Consider the following 9,355-nt stretch of genomic DNA (forward strand, 5'->3'; position numbering starts at 1 on the left):
GGGAGAGAAGGAACATACATAATTTGGCCCGAAGAGCAAAAAGAAAAGACTCCCTTATTTTTTACCCCCAAGTCTTCCTGAAAGTACTGGTATAATTTAAAATACAGCTGTGAATTTTCAAACATTAAAAATAGTGCTGTAAGTTATTTCTCTTCCCCTAGGTAGGAGACAGATTCCTGGGAGAAACATTTTTTAATTAAATTTTGCAGTAAACAAAATCATTTCCAGCCCTGAGGTTGGCCAGAACATGGGATGAGCACAACTCTTTACAAAAATGAAAATAGAAAAGGATTGAGTGAGCTTGTGGGTGGTATGTGGTTGTACCGTTAGAGCACAAAGAGAGAACAAATATATGAGAGATGGAGTAGCAGTCAGACAGCTGGTACCAAAAGTGACAGTACAGCATTTCAGGGCTTATTTTGTAGTTTTAACAGCAAATAAAATCTCTTTAGAAGGACAAAATGATAAAAGGAAAAATGTGATAGTCATGGTGCTAAAATGTCCCTTCCAACACAGAAACAGACGAAGAAGAGGGGGCGGAGAAATAAAAGGTGGCTGGTCTTGAAGAGATGCCAGGAAACGTGTTCTCAGGTGCGAGGAATTTGGAAGCTATGGAATAGAAAGAACAACAGTTTCTCGTACTTTCTGGGGAAGCAGCCCATAGTGGGAGATAGATCCTGTGATACCGCTGTGACCTCTCTCTTATCTCTGATGCAAAGAGATATTGGAAGACTGTTTCCCTGCAAAGACATGACAGAGATAATGTACCCCAATCCTTAATTTGCTAAAGTGAAGTAATAGCTGTTCTTTTTAAATCCCCTGAGGTAATAAAGTTCTGAGTTGAGCTCCCAGTATTGTACTGAAGTTGGGCTGGTTAGTTGGCAAATTTAAAACTCTCCAAAGGTGTTTGTTACTTTCCTCACAACAGTTTCAGGGACTAAAACATAGTTTAATTGGTGATGAACTTGCTGTTTCTGAGGCAAATGCTTTTTGTTGTGCAACTGTTTCAAGCTGATGAAGTGGCAACAGGAAACAAACGGAGAAATTGGTCACCCTGCCAAAGACAGCTTGGTGTAGTTTCCTCTTCACACCTACTCCTAAAAGGACCAAATTAATTGAGTCTTGTGAGAATTCACCTTCCTTCCAGTATAGAGGATGTTGTTGCCTTTGGGACTCTGCTGAATGGGGAACAGGGCAGGGACCCATTTTTGTACTGAGTTGTCACTAGATCTCCAAGTCAGGCATACGGTCTCATTTTACTAGCTGTGTTGTGTGTTTCAAGGGTTTTGTCGGTCCAGTGTGTGACTTTTTTTTTTCAAGCAAACTATTGTGATAAACCCTTGAGAAATACCACTTTATGCAATATTAGTACAGTGCTGCATTCGGTGTCTTCTATGGGTGTTGGAGTCTATTTTAGTGCATGGCTTAGGATGCTGGGAGGCAGAGGGGTGCTCAAGTTATGCCATGTGCTTGAGAATATTATTCTAAGCCCAGAGAAATGGGTCCACCCTGAGCAAATGATGATTTGGGAGCTCATTATCTCTCTTTGTAAAAACTCATTTTCCAGCCTACTGATTAAGCTTATGAGAGCATAGTTTCAATATGCCTCCTGCTCCGTGTTTAATTCCCTGGCTTGACAGTAAAGAAAATTCTAACTGACTGTCAGGACAGTTTATATTATTCTTTTGTCTGCATGGCACATTGATTCAATTGAATATGCCTGGTGGCAAAAGGAGTTTGTCTAAAGCCTGGCTTGCAAAGGGGAAGTGGAAAGGTACATAGAGCTTTTCTCTCACTAGGGACCTTTCTGTTCTCTCTGTTGAGATCAAGTATAACCTAGAGAGCTAAATGGAAAGGTCGATCCTAATGCATGGGAATTGATAATAAGCTATTTCCTGAGTGACTGTACCAGGGGAGGAGGTGTTAAGATTTTTATGAATGTGAACTTCCCTAGTAAGCTTGTTTTAGTAACTAAATAGATGATCAAATTCCAAGACCCTCATTCAATTCTCACTCTGTGGGTTGCAATTTGAATAAATATGGAGGACTAGGAGGATTATCCAGATAGTCCAGTATTACCAGTTAGTCCAGTATAAATATTAGAAGAACTCCTCTTATGAACCTGTGTTCTAGAATGAGAGTGCTTTTCTTCAATGGACCTTAAACCTTTTTTATATGTTCGAGACATAACCTAAACAGGAAGAGACACTTCTTTGAAGCATGTTTGTATGGGGAGTTACATGCTATAACTGTAGAGCATGTTAAAGCTCTATCTTATGCAAATATATCTTTCCCATATAGAGAAGCACTAGATCGTGCAACTGTTGTTTGCAATGGTGATTTATTCTATTCTGTTCTTAGAGCACCCATCACTGTAGCAACTGGAACTGTGTGTAACTTTTCAGCAGTGTGAATAAGGATTGACTTTCTGAGTAAAAACTGAATAAATGCCTCAGGATTTGTTGCCGAAATAATGGAAAATGCTAGCATATTTCTTTGATACAAGCTAAGCTGCCCATATTTTTCAACCAAATAATTATTGCTTCACTCACCTTACATTCTAAAAATTAAACAGACTCCCAATCAGATCAATGAGATAATCTTTCTGCAACTTAACACTAAACTCCAGAAAAGGTGAACTCAGAAAACCTCTTAGGGGTATTTTGACATAAAGAGGCTATTTTGTCTTTTTCTCAGAAATACAAGATTGACTGTTCAGCACCTGTAGGTGTGTAGAGAATTATTTGAATGGAAGAATCTGTCCACTCCTCTAAGTACTTAATAGGTCATTTATTTCTTCTTGACAAAGAAAGACTAGGGAGGCCTGCGCTTTGTTGAAATAGCTAATGACAGAAGAGGGTGGGGGACAGAGTACTGCTAAGCAATGGAAAACTAGCTTAGTGTCACTTTTCAGAATTCAAAGGCCTCTTCTATCCCCCCCCCCCCGAAAATCTTACAGATTTCAAAAGAGAAAGAAAAGTGCACCAAGTTAATGGAAGATATAAATATAACACAATTAAAGGGAGAGAATATAGGGTAGGGTTTGAGAATTGTCCCGATTAGCAAACAGGACTCTTGCTTGTTAATTACTGACAGCTGGATTGTTTACTGTTAACCTCAGTTGAGTAATGTGAATCTATTCTCATTTCAGTAATGTGAGTCTACATTTGTACTGTATAATTTTGTTTGTGGGACTAAATGAGATGGCAAATATTTTGCTGAAAATTATTATTTTTATTCAAATCAGAGATGATCCCAAAGCAAAACATGGGGGTTGTCAATACCCTTGAGCTGGGAGGAAGTGCAGCCCTAGAACTAAATTTCATGGCTGCCATTTATTCCTATAATAGGCCAAATCAAAAGCCTGGATACAAATGCCTTCTGAATTAACTAAAGCTGATACTGGAGTCTAGATCCAAACTTATTCCATCGCTGTAAAACATAATAAAGAGAATAATTTTACAATTAGGAGTTTTCACACAAGAAATTCACTGTTATGCGATTCCAAAGCACACTCATCTAGTCACTTCAATGGGCAGGGAAAAACTGGGAGTAACCCTGCTGCAGAGATTCAAATTTTAGTTTCATTTAGCAATTGGGGACTATGTTCCCTGTACATCAAATTTGTCTTGCAAATAGTAGCAACATTCTAAGCCTATGACGTATGTCATTATGGGTTAGTATGATTCATGTGAATATACAGGTCCCAGTTCTGCATTCTTGACACTTGGAGTTTTGCCTGAGTAAACAGGACTGTAAGTAACAAATTTTGGGGAAGGGGTTGCCTTTAGTAGGACTACTTGTCTTAATTTCATTCAGGCTAAGTGTGATGTTACAGTGCAAATACAATGTGGTCTTCATTCTTCTCACATAGTTGTTCTAACCGTTTGCATTAGAAATAATTTGCACTTTAAATTATTTTGTCAAGGTAGAATGTGAAGTGCTTGGTTGGGAGCTGGCCAGTCTGTAATGAACTCTAGTCAGTAATTTAAAGTGGGTAAATCTCCTGTCCAGATCCTAATAGACAATCTAAATAGACATCAGCATTTCAAAACTGTTTTTTTCTGTCTTTGATATAATTGTAAGAGCTTTTCCCATACTGTGTGGACAGCTTTTTCCTTGCAGAAGAGATTATCAAAAACATAACTGAAACCTTGTATGAAGAACTCTTCTAAACTACGCATCTGCATGACTAGGTCCTAAATTCATTATAGTCCCCAAGAAAGAGACTGGGATGTTACTGGTGGTCAGAAAAGCAAAAAGTGTTTGGCTGCTTAGAGAAAAATTAGAAATGAATACTGGGTGTAAACACCTGTTAATAAGTCAACAGGGCACATCTTAGTGTGTCATACTGTTCTACTAACATCACTGTATCAAGAAATGTACAGCAAAAATAGAAGAGATTCAGAGATGTGCAATTAAAACATTGGGGGGGGGCATGGAAAGTCTTCAGTATAAAAAGAAATTGAATAGACTATTGTAGTCTTTTTGGTTTATAGAAGAGACAAATAAGATGGAATAGGATAGACCTGCATACAATGTTTGGTGTACAGAAAGTAAATGAGGCCACGCTTGTTTACTGTCTTCTTAAAATATAAGGACAGGAAGACTGCCAATGAAATTGAAAGGAAAACAAAGCTGTGGGCACTCTAGCTGCATCATTGAAGTTGAGTTTGCTATGATTCAGAACAGGTTTGGATATTGAATGACCTCTGTAATTACACTGATGGAATGGAAAGTTATAATTTATGTAAATCCCCATGCATCAAGACATAATGTTTAAGCTCCTTGATTAAGGAAAAGTTTCCCTTGTGGTCCTATTATTTCATCATTGTTAATTATAAATTTCCTTGGACTTTAATCTGATGCATCTGGTGATGGCTACTGTGAAGGACAGGATCCTGAAGTACATGAACATTGGGACTTATTCAGTCTGGCGGTAATAAAGACACTCACAAAATCACTGAATGAATCCCCCAGCTCCAGTCATAGGTTTTCAGAATGACAGAATTGATTCACAAAGAATCAGAACCCATTTAGAAACAGTTTAAAGTTTCACATTGAGTTTGATGAAGAGACTTGTGGGACCAAAGAAATATGTTTTATAAAATCCATCTGGGTTCATTTTTTTTGGGCTCAAACAGCAAAGTAGCTCAGCTTTGTGTAGTTTCAGATTCCATTGTGGAGTGGTAATAATGACTCACGTGAGATGACTTCAAAACTCTCAGGAAGGAACACTGCATCTTGAGAACTCCATAAGAGATGCTGATGGTCCATTGGCTTATGAGGAAATTCAGATCAAGAAAAATATGTTAAAAGCCAATGGTGACTGCCTTGGTTTATCTATGCATAAGAACATAAGAACGGCCGTACGAGGTCAGACCAAAGGTCCATCTAGCTCAGAATCCTGTCTGCCAACAGTGGCCAGCACCAGGTGCCCCAGAGAGGGTGGACCGAAGACAATGATCAAGCGATTTGTCTCCTGCCATCCCTCTCTAGCCTCTGACAGACGGAGGCCAAGGATACCATTTTATCCCCTGGCTAATAGTGTTTTATGGACCTAACCTCCATGAAATTATCTAGCTTCTCTTTAAACTCTATTATAGTCCTAGCCTTCACAGCCTCCTCTGGCAAGGAGTTCCACAGGTTGACTACACGCTGTGTGAAGAAGAACTTTCTTTTATTAGTTTTAAACCTGCTCCCCGTTAATTTCATTAGATGTCCTCTAGTTCTTCTATTTAGGGAACTAATAAATAACTTTTCTTTATCCGCCCTCTCCACACCATTCATGATTTTATAGACCTCTATCATATCCCCCCTCAGTCTCCTCTTTTCTAAACTGAAAAGTCCCAGTCGCTTTAACCTCTCCTCTCATGGGACTCGTTCCAAACCCCTAATAATTTTAGTTGCCCTATTCTGAACCCTTTCCAAGGCCAAAATATCTTTTTTGAGGCGAGGAGACCACATCTGTACACAGTATTCAAGATGTGGGCGTACCATAGTTTTATACAAGGGCAGTAAGATGTTCTGTATCTTATTTTCTATCCCTTTCTTAATAATTCCTAGCATCCTATTTGCCTTTTTGACCGCCGCTGCACACCGTGTGGAAATTTTCAGAGAACTGTCCATGATAACTCCAAGATCTTTCCTGATTTGTCGTAACCAAATTAGCCCCCATCATACTGTACGTATAGTTGGGGTTATTTTCCCGATGTGCATTACTTTACACTTATCCACATTAAATTTAATTTGCCATTTTGTTGCCCAATCACTCAGATTGGTGAGATCTTCTTGGAGTCCCTCACAGTCTGCTTCTGTCTTGACTATCCTAAACAGTTTGGTATCATCTGCAAACTTTGCTACCTCACTTGCTTACCCCTTTCTCCAGATCATTTATGAATATGTTGAAAAGGATTGGTCCCAGGACTGACCCTTGGGGGACACCACTAGTTACCCCTCTCCAATCTGGAAATTTACCATTTATTCCTACCCTTTAATTCCTGTCTTTTAACCAATTCTCAATCCAAGAAAGGACCTTCCCTCTTATCCCATGGCCATGTAATTTACACAAGAGCCTTTGGTGAGGGACCTTGTCAAAGGTTTTCTGAAAATCCAAGTATACTATATCTACTGGATCTCCCTTGTACGCATGATTGTTAACCCCTTCAAAGAATAATGTTCTTCTACATGCTTCACAATTTTATGCACATAGCTGGTGTTTAATGCATAATGGTTATGGGTGTGAATATATATGACTCAATATTTGTTTAGTTAAGAAAATAGTTATTTTAGTACTTGACATTTTTTTTGCATACTCTACAGCTATGGAAGTCACTTTAAAACAAAACAAAACAAAACATTGTGCTAAAAAATCATGGGTTTTAGAAAAAAATCATTTAAGGGTAAATCCTGAAGCTTTTCCTCAAACAAAACGGCAAAGGGAGTTTAGTTTGCGAATAGACTGTTTTGGGAATTTTAACATTTGTCTCATTATTAGCAAACAATATTTTCCATTGAATTGAGGAATCTTGTGGACCATACTTTTTCTTTCCTTCTACTGAAGCACAGCTCTTTGGCTGCCAAGGCCAAAAAGTGTATAACTGCTGGCTTGCTTTTAAAACCTGTTTTTAAAAAAATCCAGATGAAGAATCCCTTCTCTAAATAGTAAAGGAGAAAGCTTGAAATAAGGTAGGACTTGTTTGCTGACCATGTATGTAGTTTTCTAAACTATCAGTTTCTAACACCAGCAGTTCTGATTTCAAATAATATATAAAAATGAGTAGTGAAATCGGAAAAGGTCTGTATGGAATGGAGATAAATTTGAGTTTGTAATGAGTAAATGTGGGTATAGTAATGAGGTATGTCTGAGAGCCAGAACAAATCAATTTATTTTTGTTTTCTCTTATGATGCATGTATAGCACCATCACTAATATTTTTTGGTGAGAGAGTACAAAAAATTGACTATTTTACACAGCAAAATTATTTCTTTACAAATAAATAGCATAAAGTCAAAGAATCAAATGTGTAGCAGGTTCATGCTTTGAGTAAGATAGTGGCTTGCTATGACCTTTACAGAAAAAAATTAAAAAATGAATGAAGATAATCTAGTTTTTTTTCTCTTCCACGTTAATGAATAAAGAGGAATCCTGTTCTTTAAATGTGTTTAGCAGTAAAATTACTGAATGTCATTATTTACAGAGACCTAGATAATGAATTATTTTATTTTTATGGGTGCATACAGCATGCCTTTTAGTTTGTATCTTGCACAACTCAATATTGAAGTGCCCATTTCTTAAAAAGTACTGAGAGTTACTAGTTGCTTTCTGTAAATAACCAGATGAATTAATTACCAATCAAACAAGTTTGTTTTTTCTCTGCTGTCTAATCTTAATAGATGTAAGGCTAAATTGTGGTTGCTCCAATGATGGCTGGAAAAGTGAGTAGGGAAGGCACAGGGAGCCAGGCTTACTACCCATGGCTATGTCTAGACTGCAAGCCTCTTTCGAAAGAGGCTTTTTCGAAAGTAACTTTCGAAAAAGCCTCTTTCGAAAAAGAGCGTCTAGACTGCAAGCAGTACTTTCGAAAAAACAAGCCACTTTTTTGAAAGAAAGCAGCGAGTGAGTCTGGATGCTCTCTTTCTAAAAAGCCCTGTTGGCATTCAAGAATGCCTTTTTTTGAAAGAGCACTTTCGAAAAAAGGCGTTCTTCCTCGTGAAATGAGGTTTACTGCCGTTGAAAGAAAAGCCGCGTTCTTTTGATTTAATTTCGAAAGAACGCGGCTGCAGTCTAGACGCAGGTGAAGTTTTTTCGAAAAAGGCTACTTTTTTCGAAAAAACCTCTGAGTCTGGACACAGCCCATGAAATTGGTAGCTATAATTTTGGTAGCGGGGGTAAAGAGAGAGAGAGAGAGAGAGACAGAGGTGAATTGTTTGTACTGCTGGCAGTGTTACTGACCTACAAAGGAGTATGTCTTTTCAGTAGAAAGACCCCAGGCCTTCATAGCTGCACTGTATAGAGCATTGGGGTACACTGCCGGATTCTCCTCTCACTTATACTGCTATAATTGTATTTACTTCAATGGAGTTACTTCTGGTTTGGTTCAGTGTGTGATAAGAATCCAGCCTCATTGTGCCTGTCAAAGCATAATATTGTACCGTTTAGCATCATTAGCCAGGCAATGTATCTCTTCTGTACAGGTCAGGCTTTCAGGAACTGTCATGCATCTCATAGCACCTCAGATGTAATGGAATTGTTCTTTGCTTTGCATTGAAACAGAAAAGTGAAACTATGCCTCTAAATCTGGCCCAGGATTTCATGGTGTTCCTATATAAAGGAAAACGGACCCACATGTTGCTGGAGTTTCTGTGAAGCTGCATTGGCTGTCAGCGGTAATGGAGAGAAACGACAAGCAGTGTTGTAAGATGATTTTATGTTTTTAATCATCTCATTTCAAAACCAGAAAGCAAGATTATTTTTATAGTAATGGTGTTTTTAAAAAAGAAATCAGGAGATTAGCATATAGGAAATCTATTCCAGGGTAGACGATGTTGTAAATACTCTTTTGTATGAGACTGAAATTGCACTGAAATTTTCCATCATAGATTTGCTTGATGCAAAAAGCTATTTTGTCTAAACTCTAGTAGGAAGTAAGAGATGAGAACCGATCTGTTGCTATGTTTATCTTCATTGTGTATTATTAGGTCGAACCTGGGCTCTGTCCTGGAGGCCATATCACACTGCTGATGGCCGGGAATGGACTTTACAGAAGAACATAGGAACGGCCGTACTGGGTCAGAACAAAAGTCCATCTAGCCCAGTATCCTGTCTTCTGACAGGTGTCGGTGCCAGGTGCCCC

Source organism: Pelodiscus sinensis, chromosome 1 (assembly GCF_052426305.1).
Source record: "Pelodiscus sinensis isolate ZL-2025 chromosome 1, ASM5242630v1, whole genome shotgun sequence".
In the NCBI taxonomy this organism is placed as follows: domain Eukaryota; kingdom Metazoa; phylum Chordata; order Testudines; family Trionychidae; genus Pelodiscus; species Pelodiscus sinensis.